General features: G+C 37.4%; 1 protein-coding gene across 2 annotated transcripts in view; it reads left to right on the top strand.

Moving 5' to 3' along the window:
- POU2F1 (POU class 2 homeobox 1) overlaps positions 1 to 19,197 on the top strand; it is a 175,299-nt gene that overhangs the window by 68,548 nt on the left and 87,554 nt on the right. The window contains exon 2 of one of the 2 annotated variants that reach the window (XM_072732919.1): positions 10,741 to 10,841. The exons of the other annotated variant lie outside the window; for it this stretch is intronic. The gene's annotated coding sequence lies outside the window, so the exon portion shown is untranslated. The remainder of the gene's footprint in view (positions 1 to 10,740; positions 10,842 to 19,197) is intronic. 2 annotated transcript variants of the gene reach the window in all.

Genomic DNA, 19,197 nt, shown 5'->3' on the forward strand with positions numbered 1-19,197 from the left:
TTATTTATTCATGAGAGACAGAGAGAGACAGGCAGAGGGAGAAGCAGGCTCCACACAGGGGGCCCGATGTGGGACTCGACCCTGGGACTCCAGGATCACGCCCTGGGCCAAAGGCAGGTGCTCAACTGCTGAGCCACCCAGGCATCCCCCAACCTTACAGTTTTTACCCAGCTAACCTTATATTCAAGAATAAAGATGAATTGACTTTTTTTTAAAAAAAAGGTTTTATTTATTTTTTCATGAGACACAGACACAGGCGGACATGGAGAAGCAGGCTCCATGCAGGAAGCCCAACATGGGACTCGATGCCGGGTCTTCAGGATCATGCACTAGGCCGAAGGTTGTGCTAAACTGCCGAGCCACCAAGGCTGCCCTGAATTGGCATTTTTAAACAAATAAAAGCTGAATTCGCTCCCATCACATTTTAACTAAAGGAACTTGTAAATGTACATAAAGAAGGAAATTGAACTCAGATGAAAAGACCGAGATGTAAGAGGGAATGGTAAGCAAAGATATCTATAATGTAGGTATATCTGCGTAAAGTCTACAAACCTGTGTTTAGACCTTGGCCCATAGTAAATGCTTGATTGACAGATAATTGGTCCATCAATTTTCCTGAAATAGTGTGCTCTCCTGTTCCTCGATGGCAAATAGAGGAATTCACTTCTTAATCAGAATTTTTCAAGAGACGCTGGAATTTTAATGGGACTCCCAACATAATTAGTCTTATTTTACAAAGTTAGGAGGCACGGTTGGTCTTTTAGGTGTGATTTGGAATGGCTCAGTTTCTTGAAAGATTTGTATCTATTTATTGGTGAGCAAAGTTTAATTTAGGTATTAACTAACTTTACCCCGTTTACCAAGATCCTAAATGTCACTCTTGATTTATATTTGAATCTGGAATTTCTACACAAAATGTTCTTAGATTTTTCATCCATTATTTAGAATGCAGTTCTAAATTTATTGTTTCTGAGAACTCATGCTAATCTAGGGGAAACACTAAACATAATAATAAATAAAATAGAACTTGGTCCTCTAAATGTCCAGGAATCTCACAAACCAGAAACTGCTCTTTGTCCCTTATGGTCTTGCCTTTAAAAAGAAGTATTTGCTAGACAGAATTTTTTCTGTCGAAATTCAGATATGTTGTCAGTAGTATACTTACAGTAGGATTTTGTTAGAAGGGCCCAAGTCAATAGATGAGTCCTCTCAGCATATATATATATTTTTTTAATTTTTATTTATTTATGATAGTCACAGAGAGAGAGAGAGAGAGAGAGAGGCAGAGACACAGGCAGAGGGAAGAAGCAGGCTCCATGCACCGGGAGCCCGACATGGGATTCGATCCCGGGTCTCCAGGATCGCGCCCTGGGCCAAAGGCAGGCACCAAACCGCTGCGCCACCCAGGGATCCCTCAGCATATATTTTTATGTGTTCTTGAAATAGTTTTTTTTTTAATTTAAGGAGTGTTGTGGACTTAAGTTGATATCCCTGATCTATTATTTATTAGGCTTTCTAAGCACCATTCCTTTATTTAACAGATATTTTTGAGCACCTGTCAGATTGTCTCCTGCACAAAGGTTGCTGTAGTGAACAAGATTAATAAGGTGCCAGAGCTTGGGGAGCTTGCCTTCTGGTGGGACAAGTAAATGAGTTTTAAAATTATCAAAAGAACATAAAGAGACTAAAATAGGGTGACACAATAGTAACTGGAGGAGGGTGGCATGTGTTTTAGGTTGAACGGTCAGGGAAAGCCTTTTTGGGGAGATGACAGTCAGAGCCTGGAATAGGGAGAAGAAGGCACCTAAGCAGAAGCATCTTCAGCCGAAGGAACAGAAATTGCAGTATAAAGGCCTGCTGTATGGTGTTTGCTTCTGTGGGATTGTAAGTGCTGAGAGAGCATATTAATGTGATGGTTTAAAATGACTTTCCATTTTGTGGAAATTAATTTTGATTTTATAATGGTATGAAAATCACACCAGATTGTCATACCTTAAATTCTATCTTTTACTGACTCAAGTGTTGTTACTGTAATTTTTACTCTATTCTGTTTTCAGCCAGTGAACTCGGTAATATTTGGTTGGACATGTTTGATATATTTGCTGGCATGTGGTCTGTTCTCATTTGGGCAGTTTTTAGTGACTCCACTGTAACATAAAAACATTAAAATATTTAGCTAAACTTGGTTGAATTACAAATCTAGTTTTTTTTTTTTTTTTACATAGGAGACAAAGAAGAATGACAAATGATCATAGTGTTTTACACATGAAGTTCTTTTTAAAGAAACTTTAAAAGCAGTATCCAAACCCTCAAATTATGCTATAGAATTTAAGCATCTAGTCTGTTTTCTTTAGAATAAACTATTTTATAAATATCTAGTTACTTATGGTTATTCTACATAAATAAGCCCTTTAAATCACCAGAAAACTGTATTTTTTTGTGTTAAAACATGCATTTATTTGTACCCTTTTGTCAAAAAGTAAAAACTTTTTTTAAGCTAATTTAGCTCTAATAGAGTTCTTTTGTCTGTTCTGTCTTTTCATTCCGCCAGACTGAAGCTTTCCAAGGTCAGAATCATGTCTGACTCATCTTTCTGATCCCATGGAGCAGAGTACAGCGCCTTATACATAATGATCTCTTAAAATTACTGGAGTGCCTGAGCAAATGAACGAATGAATATATGAACGTTTATTATAAAGTTAGTGTTTGGAGAATAATTACCAATAATCAGTATACTTAAAAAGACATCACTTTTTAAAAAGTGCCTTTATAATATTATTGTTGGAAAATTTAAGCATTTCTGAAGGGGACGTGGCCATTGTGGAGAGAACTCATATGGGCTAAGAATCAGAAAATGGATCTGAATTTAAGCTGTGTGCCATCACTCACAGAGTGTTCTGAAATAAATCATGCAACCTTGCACATAATTTCCTTGTTTGTACAGTGAAGGGATTGGATTGATTGTTGCTAACATTTCTCTCTGCTCTAAAACCCTCTGATTTTTATCCTTTGCTATTTGCAAGAGCCAGGAGAGATAAAGGTTGCTTTTTATGTTAGATTTGATTCTAAATCTAATGATACAGGACAGTGGTGCTTAAATTATTTTTTGTTAAACAGTAAGGAAACGCTGAAAAAGGTTCAGTGGTAGTATGAATACACACTGTGCTTTGTTACGACTAACTGCTACTTTTATTTTAATGGCCTATACTCTTCATCTGCCTATCTAATTTTTCTCTTAGTATTATTATTTTAGCACAAACAAGGAGTGCATTTTTAAGAAGGGACTTAGCCAGTATGGTAAAATGTCTGGATCATTAAAAAAAAAAAAAAAAAAAAAAGTCTAGATAGTTGATAAGTGAAAATAAAATCTGTTTAGTAGCATATTCAAGTTTAGAATAGAGAATTTTATAAAAAATTCTATTTTTAAGTAATCTATATACCCAACATGGGGCTCAAACCCACAACCCCGAGATTCACTAGTCATATGCTCTATCAACTGAGCCAGCCAGGCGCCCCAGAATGGAGAATTGTAATGGCCTCATTTTGTCTACCAAACAGGGTAATCTTCCAGTGGTGGAAGATTATTTGAGTAATAACATTACTGCAGATGCTCTTGTTTCTTCCCATGTGGTAGGCAAAATGAAGCCTAGCTACCCTGTAGAAGTGCTGCTGGCTTGGAGCTCCTTGGATCCCATTTTTGTTACCCTGTCTTAACTTGTTTTCTTTCAAATTCATGTTAGAGGGATCCCTGGGTGGCGCAGCGGTTTAGTGCCTGCCTTTGGCCCAGGGCGCAATCCTGGAGACTCGGGATCGAATCCCACGTCGGGCTCCTGGTGCATGGAGTCTGCTTCTCCCTCTGCCTATGTATCTGCCTCTCTCTCTCTCTCTCTGTGTCTATTATAAATAAATTTTAAAAAATTAAAAAAAAATTCATGTTAGAATATGGACTCACAAATATTTATGTTGCCTTAATTATCTCTTCTTGATGCTTCTAGAATGGGGAGAAAGAGCTAGGGAGGCTTCTTACAGGTAGATTATGCTTCTTTTTTCTATCTTTTTGGTCTCCTTTGTAGCACTCTATTACAGGAGAAAGGAGTGACAGTATGGAATAAAAACAAATTCAAGACAGGTTCTTGATCTCATTTAGCTAAAATGTTCCCTGTTTGTTGATCCTTTTTCTAATTGTCATTAATTATTCCTCATTGCTTGGAATTCTTATATTGACTTTCCACTTTGAAAGTTACTGGCAATTCTAACGTATGTTGGCTTTACTGTCTGGAAGGAGCACTGAGTGAACAGGGCTATAGAATCATCTGCTGTTAGGTTAATAGTTTCAGAATTTTCCTATAGGGCTTTAGAAATTCCTGCAATCATTTTTGTGGAGTACGAACATTACTTCAGAGGCCAAAATTATAATGAGATTTTTTTTTTTAATGGCATTGTGAGGAATCATTTGCTTGGTGTTGTCATAACCAGTGTAGTGTGAAAGGGTTGTAGAAGGTCTTTCTCTCTACCATGTTGACCAAAAAGCTTTTCTACCATTTGAACCCCTTAAGGGTCGCTGTTAATATTTTGTTGCCATTTTCTGATGAATGGTTCAACTATTAAATAAGCAGAACCTCTGGCAGTCTGGGTGGCTCCGCGGTTCGGCACCTGCCTTTGGCCCCGGGGCCTGATCCTGGAGGCCCGGGATTGAGTCCCCCGTCGGGCTCCCTGCGTGGAGCCTGCCTCTCCCTCTGCCTGTGTCTCTGCCTCTCTCTCTCTCCCTCTCTGTCTCTCATGAATAAATAAGTAAAATCTTAAAAATTAATTAATTAACTAATAAGCAGAACCTATAATAGAGGTATGTTCTGGAGGTACTGCTTTCTACTAAAGATAGTGCAAAAAGGGTCTTGAGTGGCTGCCATAATATTTAAAAAAACATTAACAGGGTCACTTGGGTGCCTCAGTGGTTGAGTGTCTGCTTTTAGCTCAGGATGTGATCCCAGGGTCCTGGGATCGAGTCCCACATTGGGCTCCCTGCATGGAGCTTGCTTCTTCTCCCACTGCCTCTCTCTCTGTCTCTGTCTGTCTCTCTCTCTCTGTGAATAAATAAATAAAATCTTTAAAAAACAAAATTAAATTAAAAACAAAAAAAATTAACATTTTTATTTTGTCTCAAAACAAACTGTACAAGTAGAAAATTTTGTTTACTTCTTGTATAGCTTAGTCAGGAGTTGACAAAGAATTTACCTTACTGAAGGAAATAGATTACTGTATGTTCAGAGCAAGGACAACATTTTGAAAGTTCACCCAGTTAACATTTTTTGCATTTAGGTAAAACAAGACCTCAGTTCAGGCCAAATGTAGAGATGGTAAAAAAGAATCCAGTTTTCTATTATTTCTGAGCAATTAGAGCTTTGTTGTTGCAAACATTAGATAGAGCTTCCTCATAGTATAACAAATTACTAGATAGAGCTTCCTCATATTATAACAAATTTTTATATTTAAAACCAGTATTATCAAATGCATTAAAAAAGTAAGTAATTCAGTTTAAAAATGTTTAATAATAAAAAAAGAAATTTATAAAAGCTATGTATCAGTTGAAACGAAAAAAAAAAAACAGATGTATATGCTAAATATTAACTTTATTTATAAACCTGTACACACATGCACACATATACGTATATATACATATGTATACATATATATGTGCCTATAGGTAGATAAAAGTGGAATCATGCTTATAACTCATCTAACATACTCCTGTTTATATGCAAAGCACTTTACTGTGAAATGGAACTATTTGAACTTTACTGACTTCTATCATGAAGACTAATTTCTTTTGAAAAAAAAAATTTTTTTTAAAGATTTTATTTATCCATTCATGAGAGACACAGAGAGAGAGAGAGAAGCAGAGACACAGGCAGAGACATAGGCAGAGGGACAAGCAGGCTCCATGCAGGGAGCCCGATGTGGGACTCGATTCCAGGACTCCAGGATCATGCTGTGGGCCGAAGGCAGGCGCTAAACTGCTGAGCCACCCAGGGATCCCCTCTTTTGAAATATTATAAGCTAGAAATGTTGATGCAAATACACAAGTAGATAACTAAATTGATACATGAAATAAGAAGGAATAATTGAGACTGAAAACCTATAATTTGATCATGCACAAATAATAGGACCAAATTTTGGAAATTCCACCTTGTACATTATGTGCTTGTACATTAAGAGTTTTGCGGAGTTGGGATGCCTGGGTGGCTCAGCGGTTAAGAGGCTGCCTTCATCTCAGGGCATGATCCTAGAGTCCCGGATCGAGTCCCACATCGGGCTCCCTGCATGGAGCCTGCTTCTCTCCCTGCCTATGTCTGCCTTTCTCTCTGTGTCTCTCATGAATAAATAAATAAAAATCTTAAAAAAAAATAGTTTTGCAGAGTTGCCTCTAACATAAATGGCAACCACATTTCTTAGCAGATTCCAGTAACTAATTCTAATTGATGAGCACAAAATTAGTATATCATTTAATAAATATATGTTACTGGTAGATTGCTTTCAGCTACAGATAATGGAAACTGAGTCTGGCTTAAACACAAGAGAATTGGCTTGGATCACATGATTTAGAGACCTGAAGCTTCAGGACTGGGTTCTGTATGTTCCTTTGCCCTCAGGTTCTTTCCCTGGTGGTTGCAAAACACCTGCTAGCTTCCTTATGAGAATCTGGAGAATGGAGAGTAACCACTTCTTTTCTTTTCTTTTCTTTGTTTTTTTTTTTTTTTTTAAGATTTATTTATTTATTCATGAGACCGAGAGAGAGAGAGAGAGAGAGAGAGAGAGAGAGAGAGAGGCAGAGACACAGGCAGAGGGAGAAGCAGGCGCCATGCAGGAAGCCCAGTGTAGGACTCGATCTTGGGACTCTGAGATCACGCCCTGAGCCAAAGGCAGTTGCTCAACTGCTGAGCCACCCAGGCCTCCCAACCACTTATTTTCTATTAAAATGAGAATAACTCTCAGAAAGATCTAAGCTCTTTCCTTGGTTTCATTGGCTACAACTGAGTAACGTTCTGGGTTGCAGTCTACTCCTGAACAAGTCAGGAGCTACGGGGATCGGGTTGATCATTTAGATCTTTCCCTTGAGCTGAGGTCATTTGCTAAACAGAATTACTCTTACCCAAATGGGGAGAATTGGAATGGCAACCAGCATGTGCTTAGTATGTAGTCTGAAGTGAAACTTCAGAATGGGATTAAGAAGTACAAATTTCAGTTTTGAAATAAATAAATGATGAGGATGAAAAGTACAGCATAGCATAAGGATTATAGTCAATAACAGCCTAATAACACTGTATGGTAGCAGATGGTAACCTCACTTCTCATGATGAGCATTGTGTAATGTATAGGATTGTCAATCACTGTGTTTTACACTGAAACATATGTCAACTATATTTCAAAATAAAAATTTTTTAAAAATCAATAATTAGCATTTGGGGATCAGTTCTGGTCCACTAGTAACACAAAGACAATACTTTGGGAATCACTGGTATAATGAGAGTGGACTGAGCAACACCAGCATTTAATAAAGAGAACGAGAAGCCTGTGAATCAGTCTTCTTACTTAAATTTATTTTGTATGTATTTTTAATTATGAGCTACAGAAAGCTATTCATTTGGCCTTATTTAATCATTTCTAACAGCATATGTCATATTTGATTTTCCCAGTAGTTTTTCTCTATTATATCTCTCTGTTTGTGTCTGGTTACTTTAATGTCACTAGAATGGTGTTTCTTTGATATGCTGCTCATTATCTTAAAGGAAATAGGGAAATAATTATACATGGTGTCCTGAAGTTAAAGGAAAAGTGAAATGTGTATTTTGTAGTACATAAAGTATCTAATGATTAAGATACTGCAAGAACTGTATGCTTTTTTTTAAAGTTCTTATAAGTAGTTCTTTATAAGAAGTGAGTAATGTTAAAATTTATGACAAACTTCAGACTTATACCTACTACATATTAGGTATCTTAGAAAAATTATTATTTTTTTACTATAAAAGAATAAACGGTGAGATTTACTACCCTGTGTCTGAAGACTTTAATGATTAGAAATGGATTGTGAGGGCAGCCCCAGTGGCCCAGCGGTTTGGTTTAGCACCATCTTCAGCCAGGGGTGTGATCCTGGAGACCCGGGATCGAGTCCCACGTCCCATCCCTGGTCGGGCTCCCTGCATGGAGCCTGCTTCTCCCTCTGTGTCTCTGCCTGCCTCTCTCTCTCTCTCTCTCTCTCTGTGTGTGTGTGTGTGTCTCTCTCATGAATAAATAAATACAATCTTAAAAAAAAAAAGAAATGGGTTGTGATTGGTAGGGGGCTATGCGTGGTAGTGGATCATGTGTCTTATTTGCAGACCCTCCTCTCCTTGAGTAATCATGAGCCTACACTATAATTTTTTTTCTTGTACTTGACATGTGTAGGAAGGATAGACATGATGAACCACTGCTCATCTCTGCATATTTTTTAGGCAGTGAGTTACTAGCCAACAGAACCAATCAGGAGGCCAGTGAGTTCTCCTTTACATTTTATTACTATGCCTCACTTAGTTCCAAGGAGTGAGGTAAGGCATTGCATTTTCTATTTGAGGTTTGGCACTGTAAATCAGAAGTTCTTGAGCTTTATCATGCATAAGAATATTCTGGAGGGTTTGTGAAAAAAAATATTGCTAGGCTTCCAACCCCCAAAGTTTCTGATTCAATAGGTCTGGGGCGGAGCCTGAGAGTTTACATTCCTAATAATTTCCCAGATGATACTGATGATACTGATCCAGGTACTGTACTTTGAGAATCACTGTTGTGAAAACATTTGACATGTAATAAAAAGCATACTGAATTTATTTAAGGAAAAGATACATGGTATTTACTACTGTTTAGATTAGACTTTGTATTGCTTTTCTCTCTCTGGTTGTTGGCTATTACATTAAGTGACCCACAGGGAATACTATCTTAAATTATGTTTCTTTACTAAAGAGTAGTTACCATTTGGCAATTGGCATCTCTTAACTTTTCACAGATGCATTGATTATTGCTGCTGGGCTGAAACCCACTTTTGGCCTAGATGAAAGCACTTTGCATTATTTTGCTTGATCCCAAAGATAGGATTTTTTTTTCTATCTGTTCTTTACTAAGATATTGTAATTGTTATTTCACTCAGTAAGTATTGAAACTTTAAACCAGTCTGAGGCCAGTACAACCCCTTTGCTATTGCCAGCTGTGCATGTTTCTATGGAAACTCAATAGGGGCCAGCAGGATTACTATTGTAAGGACCACACCTGGCTTATTTGCATCCAATTTAAGTTGGGGAAATTTCAAAAGAATAAAAGGTCTGTAGATGTGTCGATGGACAGCCAGAAAGAGCTTATTTGTAACCATCATATTGGTCTAAAGAGGAAGAGTTGGGTGGTTTTCCTTATTCATTATAGTTCATGGTTTTAGAGGGCTTTGGTGGGTATGTTAAAATTTGTATTTGTTTTGTGTATTTGTCTCGTGTTTTGTTTCTGTTTTAGGAATAGCCTTTTAAATGAAATATCCTAATTTATATCTTTAATTAAATATCCTAATTTTATGATATTAAAATTCCCTTAAAGAATTTAAAGTACACATGGATCAGACTCTTTTTCAAGGAAGAAAGAATTTAGTTTCTTTCCAGTTGTATAAGGTAAAAATATCTTAGTTTTTGACACTGTTGCAGAATTATGGCAGAATTTTGTGTTGATCTCCACTTTCAAGTGTTATGAGCTGCTGTGAACCCCTTCTCAAAAAATAAGACAGTTTGAATTATTTACATATTTGATTTTGTTTGCACCATTGAACTTAAGCTTTGTTTCAGAGTTTCATAAATGGTTAGGACCATCACTGAATGTATAGGAAAAAAATTATATGGACTAGTTACATGAGCACAGAGTACAGTTATATAAAATTTATATGCTTTTAATTAATAAGTTATACCACTCAGTTATACTAATTTATACTAGTTGTACTAATTAGTTATGCTAATTCAAATATAGCTATACAGTACAGGTACATGGCAAATAACAGTGCATGTACCCACTCTTCTTCCTTGGTTAAGGCTGCTTGAACTTTTTACTTGTCAGGATTCTGAGATTTTTCTGGCAAAGAATGTAGTGGTCAGCCAGTGATGGTGAGTCTCCACACTTGTGTGTGCCAAGTATTTCTTGTCTTCTAGAGACAAAATGTAATCCTGTACCCTTTTTTCAGAATATTTTACAGTGATAGCAATATATATTGATCACCTGTGAACTTATATGTGTGTATGTATGTATGCATATATATGTGTGTGTGTATATAGTGTATGGGTGTGGATAAAGCCAGTTGAAGTAGATACTTGTACATTTGGAAGTAGGTAGCATTTTGGATTTGGGGATTTTTTTATTAGTGAAATCTACCCTGAGGAAAAAACTTTGTAGGTTATTTTATTCGCTTTATGAGAGAGTAGCACCTTGTGTAATACATGTTCCAAGAAATTTCTATTTACCTCCATGTTCCTAAAGTAAGGGCAGGTGCTAATATCCCTATTTTGTAGATGAGGAAATAGGCACAGGAGAGGGGAGCTGCCTGTAATCCCTTTATGTTTAGGCAGCTAAACACACCCTGATGGGTAGTCCAGTGTTCCCCACTGTGTATAATTGTTCCCCCTTGAAGTGTTAGGTTATTTTATACAGCTTACTCAGTCTTGCCTTTTTCTCTTTTTGTATTCATAGACTGGAAAAGTAAGAAGAGCTTTCCTGCCTTTTTAATTACCAAACTACTCTCAGTTTTCAATGAATCAATTCAAAGAAAGAATGCAGTCTTTCTATACCTGGTAAATATTTTCTGCTCCTAAAAGCTATTAATTTAGTAGCCTCTGATAAATCCAGGTGTTTGTGATGATTGCCTTTAATTTTGTGGAATGACTATAAAAATGACTTATATATATGATATGAACTCTGAAATTTATTTGATATTTATTGATATGATGGAGTGATGCTTAGAATGCCTATGCCCTAGCCAGCAACAGAAAATATTCTAGGATTGGCCCTAGTATTTAGGTTAGGTACTCTTGGGTGTTGTGGGGTTTTTTGGATTTTTTTGGAAAAAGTTGTGACATTAATGTAAATAGGATGCATAAATATATTATTTTGTTAAGTATTCTCTATTTAAAAGTACTTATAAATAATAGTTTTATAAAATTAATCTAGGAATCAGAATATTAAACCTACATTTTACCATTTTACAGATGACCTAACTGAACTTAGATCAAGTAACTTGCTTAAGAAAGTTCAGCCAGCCGATGTATAGCTGAGATCAGAATTTAGATCAGAGGCTACATATTTTGATTCCTACTCTAGTGCCTTTTAAAAATTCTTATTTTTTTAATTACCTTATTTTTTTATTTTTTTAAGATTTTATTTATTCATGAGAGATACAGAGAGAGGCAGAGACATAGGCAGAGAGAGAAGCAGGGTCCATGCAGGGAGCCCCACTGTGACTCAATCCCCGGTCTCCAGGATCACGCCCCAGGCCAAAGACAGGTGCTAAACCTCCGAGCCACCCAGGCATCCCTTAAGTACCTTAAATAAGAATTAACATGCCCCTGGGCAGCCCAGGTGGCTCAGCAGGTTTAGCGCCGCCTTTGGCTCATGGCGTGATCCTGGGGTCCTGGGATCGGGTCCCATGTCGGGCTCCCTGCATGGGGCCTGCTTCTCCCTCTGCCTGTGTCTCTGCCTCTCTCTCTCTCTCTCTCTCTCTCTCTCTCTCTCTCTCTCGTGTCTATCATAAATAAATAAATAAAATCTTTTAAAAAAAAGAATTAACATGCCCAACAGAGTGAATAAACCATAGTGACATTTCATTTTTTTTTTTTAAGATTTATTTATTCATGAGAGGCAGAGACATAGACAGAGGGAGAAGCAGACTCCTCACAGGGAGCCTGATGCAGGACTCCATCCCGGATCCCAGGATCACGACCTGAGCTGAAGGCAGGTGCCCAACCGCTAAGCCACCCAGGTGTCCCCCCATAGTGACATTTCATATGGGTCTTGTATAAAACTTATAATGTTAATGTAAGAACACAGAAGACAAAATGGATTAATATATGCTACATAAAATATTTTATCTATTAACAGCCATTAATTAGCTTCTAGGTACCATTAAACCTTTTAAATATACTTAATTTAAGCCTGAAGTGAACCTTTGGGCATATTTTGGACTTGCTCTGCAGACGAGTAAACTGAGTCTTTCAAAAAGTGTGCTATATAGGGCAGCCCGGGTGGCTCAGTGGTTTAGCGCCGCCTTCAGCCCAGGGTGTGATCCTGGAGACCAAAGATCAAGTCCCGAGTTGGGCTCCTTGCATGGCGCCTGCTTCTCCCTCTAACTGTGTGTCTGCCTCTCTCTCTCTGTGTCTCTCATGAATAAATAAAATCTTAAAAAAAAAAAAAAATAGGGGGCAGCCCTGGTGTCGTAGCGGTTTAGCGCCGCCTGCAGCCTGGGGTGTGATCTTGGAGACCCAGGATTGAGTCCCACGTCAGGCTTCCTGCATGGAGCCTGCTTCTCCCCCTGTCTGTGTCTCTGCCCCTCTGTCTGTGTGTCTCTATGAATAAATAAACAAAATCTTAAAAAAAAAAAAAATCTTAAAAAGAAAGAGTGTGCTATAGCCTAGGATGTTATAAGTGGAGTTTAAACCCAGTTCTCTGTGACTTCAAAGCCCATTACTAAGCTGTAAAGCCTGTTGATTTTTTGGAATTAAAACCAATCATAGGGATCCCTGGGTGGCGCAGTGGTTTGGCGCTTGCCTTTGGCCCAGGGCGCGATCCTGGAGACCTGGGATCAAATCCCACATCGGGCTCCCGGTGCATGGAGCCTGCTTCTCCCTCTGCCTATGTCTCTGCCTCTCTCTCTCTCTCTCTGTGACTATCGTAAATAAATAAAAATTAAAAAAAAAAATTAAAAAAAAAACAATTATAAACCCAACCTCTCACATGTTAACTGATGCTGATTATGGAATAATTTCCTCTCATAATTCACCCATCCAAAAATCTAAGCATTTTAGGGACACATTAAGGTAGTATAAAGAAACCAGATCTTCCTCTGTAATGATTTTAACTATAGGAGTCATATTAGCTATTTTTGTAATGTTATTTAGAGGTATAGATCTTATACCCCCTTTAAAGAAGAAAGGTATTTATGAAATATTTTTATATTCTAAACATATGCTTAAACTAACTCAAGTAAGTCCAAAGGTATATTTTGTGTGACTGAACATTTGTCTCCATATTTTTACTTATTGTAGGTGATCAGTGAGCAATGATTTTTAAAATAGACCTTTCAAAATTGGTTAAGAAATCTTAATGAAAGAAAACAATGTTAAAGCAAAGATATCATCCAAAAATTAATACATTTCAAATGTCTGACTGCTTGGGGATAAAATAATAGCTTATTATCTTAAATGAAATTGTAATGATGAAAATATAAAGGAAGTTCCTTCTTTAGTAAAGTACCCAGAATACTGAGTTTGCCCGGACCAGGTGTATCTTTGCCTTAAAACATGACTTATACCCTGAAACTTACCTTTCCCCACGAATCTTTGACTGATTTAACACCATCACCTGCCTGGCCAAAAGAGGGTGGGGATGCATAGAATGTAGGCAATGAGATACTAAAAATTTGTTTTATTAGTACCTCATGTCAGTTAACTTTTATTTCTGGTAGTGTGGAGAACTTACAGCAAAGAAATGTAATTTACATGCATTTTAATCTGTACTATTCAAAATGAGAAATTACATTAGCTTGCCTGGTATTTTTCTATTTTGGGCAGTCATATGTTAGGACTCTATAAAAGGTGAGATACATTGACAAATTTCCTTATTTTTTTAGTTAAATTCTTTCTAATTAACTGGAGCTTGCAAAGATGGTGTGAAACTTATTGGTATTATGACATTGTGAGAAGACTACAAAGTTGCTTCCCTACTTTTATATTGCAACTTTGTATCATCTGAGTAGAAGGGAAGGAAGTGAGGCAGGGCTGGGACAGCTAACGTATACTGAATTTCTACTCTTTTGGGCATCTACTAGGCATGTTTTTTAGTGGAAGTGTAGAAGTACAGGAAGTAGAGCAAAGAGAATTTGTACTATGTACAAAATTAAGCCTTGCATTTTGTTTAGATGCTCAGTTTATTGATCTACCATATTCCTTCATCATCTGCCTTTGGCAGCACCAAATGCTGTTGGTTGTTTGTAGTGCTCTGAGTCACAACTACCTGGGATTGCTCTTTTATTGCTTATGTGGCCATAAGGGGATCAGTGTTCTGGATTTTGTTTGGTTTTGGTTTTGGTTTTTTTGTTTTTGGTGGGGATGGGGTCAAGTTTCAAATTTTCAGAAAACTATAGTTAACAATATTGTACTATTTAAAATTATGCTTAAAAAATTGCTTAGAGGGTAGATCTTACGTTAAATGCTCTTGCCACTCACAGAAATTTTTAATGAAGAAAAAAGAGGGAAGGAAACTTTTGGAGGTGATGGACAAGTTTATGGCCTTGTTTATACTCTCACAGGTGTATACTTATCTCTAAATTTATCAAGTTGTATACATTAAATATGTACAGCTTTTTATATGTCATTTATAACTTGACAAAGTGTTTTTCAAAAAAGGTTTTAGAAGAGAAAAATCCTACTTCTTAAATGCTATTTAAAGATCAAAACATGAGAAAAAAAGCAGAAATCAGCCATGTTCAGATGGTTGTAAATTGTCTGTTTTTACCATATACAGCAAAGGGAATTTTTGGGCCTATGGATTAAAAGTCAATTAAAAAACATAAAAGTAAGGCAGCCCTGGTGGCTTAGCGGTTTAGCGCCACCTTCAGCCCAGGCTGTAAATCCTTGGGACCCGGGATTGAGTCCCACGTCGGGTTCCCTGCATGGAGCCTGCTTCTCCCTCTGCCTGTGTCTGTGCCTCTCTCTCTCTCTCTCTCTCTATCTGTGTCTCTCATGAATAAATAAATAAAACCTTAAAAAAAAGTTTAAAAATGGGAAAAAAAAGTAGAAATGTTCAAGAGCATCACTTAAATTTTTTTATTATAACAGAAAATTTTTGACAGTGGTATTTATTAAATTATCAAAAGCATAATAATACCATTATCATTTTCATAATTCTTGGTTATTTAAAAAATAATTTATATTCTCATTTTAAATTTAAAAATAAGCATGAGTGATAACATGATCTTCATTTTTCAAATGAAGAGATTAAGGTTCAGATGTTATGTTAAATTTTCTAGGGATGCCATAGGAAAATACCACAAACTGGGTGGCTTGAATAACGGAAATTTCTTACCTCATAGTTCTGAGGGTAGAAATTCAAGATTAAGGTATTAGCAGGGTGTTGGCTCCTTCTGAAGGCAATGAGGGAGAATCTGTTTCATGTCTTTCTTTGCATCTTCCCTCTGTATCTGTCTCTGTGACCAAATTCTCCCTTATTATAAGGAGTTTTTTTTTTTTTTTAAAGATTTTATTTATTTATTCATGAGAGACACAGAGAGAGGGAAACAGAGACACAGGCAGAGGGAGAAGCAGGCTCCATGCACTGGGAGCCCGATGTGGGATTCGATCCCGGGTCTCCAGGATCGCGCCCTGGGCCAAAGACAGGCGCCAAACCACTGCGCCACCCAGGGATCCCCTATAAGGAGTTTAAATCAGTAGTGTTGGATTGGGGCCCGCCTTGTTGACCACATCTTAACTTGATCATCTGCAAAGACCCCATTTCCAACTAAGGTCACACAGATCCTTGGGGTTAGACTTTTAACATCTTTTGGGGGATACAATTCAACCCATAATAGATGATAAGTCTTTTGCTCAACGTCTCTAAAGTAGGAAAGTTAGATTGCATAGTAGTGCCAGTAAAATAGTAGTATTAAAAGAACGTAAAATATATATAAAATTTATTTACTGGGGCACCTGGGTGGTTCAGTGGTTGAATGTCTTTCTTAGGCTCAGGTTGTGATCCTGAGGTCCTGGGATTAAGTCTCACATTGGGCTCCCCATGGGGAGCCTGCATCTTCCTCTGCCTATGTCTGTCCCTCCGTGTCTCTCATGAATAAATAAAGTCTTAAAAATATATATTTGCTGGGGATCCCTGGGTGGCTCAGTGGTTTGGCACCTGCCTTTGACCCAGGGCACGATCCTGGAGTCCTGGGATCGAGTCCCACGTTGGGCTCCCGACATGGAGCCTGCTTCTCCCTCCTCCTGTGTCTCTGTCTCTGTCTCTCTCTCTCTATGTCTATCATCAATCAATCAATCTTTAAAAATATATATTTACTAATATTGCCTTTTGTCTGGGTAGATTTTATTCAAAATTAACTGAGTTTCTAAAATATTTAATAGAGGGGCACCTGGGTGGCTCAGTCAGGTAATCATCTGCCTTCAGCTCAGGTTGTGATCCCAGAGTTCTGGGATCGAGCCTCCCCCCACCCTCCATCGGGTTCGCTGCTCAACCAGGAGTCTGCTTTTCCTTCTCTGTCCTGCTCATGCTTTCTCTCTCAAATAAATAAAATCTTTTAAAAAATAAATAAAATATTTAATAGAATTTTGGGTTATGATGGGTTTCAAGCTCTTTTTTTGGTATATGATGTGTTTCCAACTGTGGAAAAGTTGTTCAGTTCTTAGTGCTTGCATATGAGTTTAAATCTGAACTTCCATTCATGCAATGTGGAGCCTTAAGATGTGGACTCCTCCTCCATACCTTGAGATGTCCATCAGAATATTGTTTAAATTGTTTCAGGTGCACTTTAACCATAGATAATCTGTGCATTTCATGATCTGTAAGAATTGTAGTGTTGTCAGTGTTAATATGCACCTTGCAATCAGATTTCTGAGGGATGGAGAGGGCAGGGCTCCACTAGAAAAATAATAAAACACTGGTAGTTTGTTTAGCTGCTCGCTTCCCCCTTTTTTCTTTTCTTTCTTTGCTATTGTTTTATTTTGATTTTAAATCACTCCCAGTACTTTAGTGAATAACATAATACCACAAATAATGATCTGCATAGCCATGATACAAACATAAAATGTGGGAAATTAGCAGTATCACTTTACTATCCACTAATTCATAGACCTGATTCAAATTTCACAAGTTGTCCCCAAAATACCCTTCATAGCAAAAGTATCTAATCCAGGATTTTACATAGCATATAATTATCCTATCTCTTTAGTATTCTTCAATCATAGTTCCTTAGTCTTTCCTTGATTTTCAAGACTATGACACTTTGGAAAATGTATTTTGTGGAATGTCTTTAAATTTGTGTTTAATAGTTCCCCATGATTAGGTTCAGATTATGCATCTGTGGCAAGAATATCACAGAAGTGATGTGTTCTCTCCATCTTTTCTGGTAGTGTACAATTTTGATTTGTCCTTTGACAAGTGATGTTAACTTTGATCACTTGATTAAGGTGATGTTTACCAGGCTTTTCCTCTGTAAAATTGTGTCTTTCCTTTTAATTGCTTAATATTTTGTAGGGAAACTGTAAATTTTTATCATCAAATTTTTGCCCACTACATAGAGTATTTTGACTAAACTTTTGATAATGATGATAATGAGAGTTTCCAAAAGCTGATTTTCTGTTATTCTTTCTATATTTATTATTTGGCAATCTGTAAGGAAAAACTTTCTCTTTTCCTTGTTTATTTATATCAACATGAATTCCTGTGAGTAATGGTTACAATTTTTTTCTTTTAAGATTTTGATTTATTCACTTGAGAGAGAGAGAGCACAGAAGGAAGGGGACAAGCAGGCTCCCCACTGAGCGAGGCTCAACACAGGGCTCAATCCCAGGACCCTGAGATGACCTGAGCTGAAGTCAGACACTTAATGAACTGAGCCACCCAGGCACCCCGGTAATGGTTAGAATTTATTATTTTTATTTATTTTGTTCATATTGTCCAAAATTTGATCAATGGGAGGCCTTTCAAACTTGCTTCTCTGTCTTTTCCACATATTCCCATAATTTTTAAAGCACTTCCGCTACTAATTTTTTCACCAAAACAGTAAAAGAAAAATAAAATATAAAGTCTCAGCCTAGAAACAAAAAGCCTCAGTAAAGAAATAGAAAATATAAAGAACTAGGTGTACCTGGGTGGCTCAGTGGTTGAGCATCTGCCTTTGGCTCAGGTCTTGATCCCGGAGTCCTGGGATCACGTCCTGCATCAGACTTCCTCTGGGGAGCCTGCTTCTCCCTCTGCCTATGTTTCTGCTCTTCTGTCTGTGTCTCTAATGAATAAATAAATAAAATCTCTTAAAAAAAAGAAAATCTAAAGAACTAAATAGAAATTTTAGAACTGAAAAGTACAGTAACTGAAATAAAAACTCACTGGATGGGCTCACAGCAGAATAGAGGGGACCTAGAACAATGGAACTGGAACGTCAAACAGTGGAAATTACCCAATCTGAGCAAGAAAGAGAAAATGGAACAGTAAATGAACAGAGAGCACAGAGACCTATGAGACTATGACAGAAGGACCACAGAGGAGGAGAGAAGAATAGGGGCAGGGCTGGAAAGCTTTGCAGGACTGGCTGAAAACTTTCCAAACTGGTCAGAAGGCACAGACCTACAGATTCCAGGATCTGAGCCAAGTTCCAAACAATATAAACCCAAAGAAGTAATAATAAAATGTTGAAAACTAAAGACAAAAGAAAAATCCTGAAAACCGTAAAAGAGAAATGACACCTTTCCCTATGGAGAAAAACAATTCCAGTGATAGTGGATTTCTCCTCAGAAACCAAGGAGGCCAAGAGGCAGCAGCATAACATTTTTCAAGTATTCAGAAACATAAAAATTGGGGTACCTGGGTGGCTCAGTGGTTGAGCATCTGCCTTCGGCTCAGGTCATGATCCTGGGGTCCTGGGATTGAGTCCAGCATCAGGCTCCCCATAGGGAGCCTGTTTCTCTCTCTCCTTAATGTCTCTGCCTCTCTCTATGTCTCTCATGAATAAATAAATAAAATCTTTAAAAACAAAACAAAACGAAAGCTAAAAATCCCAAGTTCTTTATTCAGCAAATACATCCTTCAGGAATGAAGGGGAAATCAAGACATTCTTAGATGAAGGAAAGCAAAGCAAATTCATCTCCAGTAGACCTACCCTAAATGAATTGCTAAAGAAATGAAAAATGTAGTTTTAAATCAACAGAACATATG

This window comes from Vulpes vulpes, chromosome 13 (genome assembly GCF_048418805.1).
Source record: "Vulpes vulpes isolate BD-2025 chromosome 13, VulVul3, whole genome shotgun sequence".
Taxonomy (NCBI): Eukaryota; Metazoa; Chordata; class Mammalia; order Carnivora; family Canidae; genus Vulpes; species Vulpes vulpes.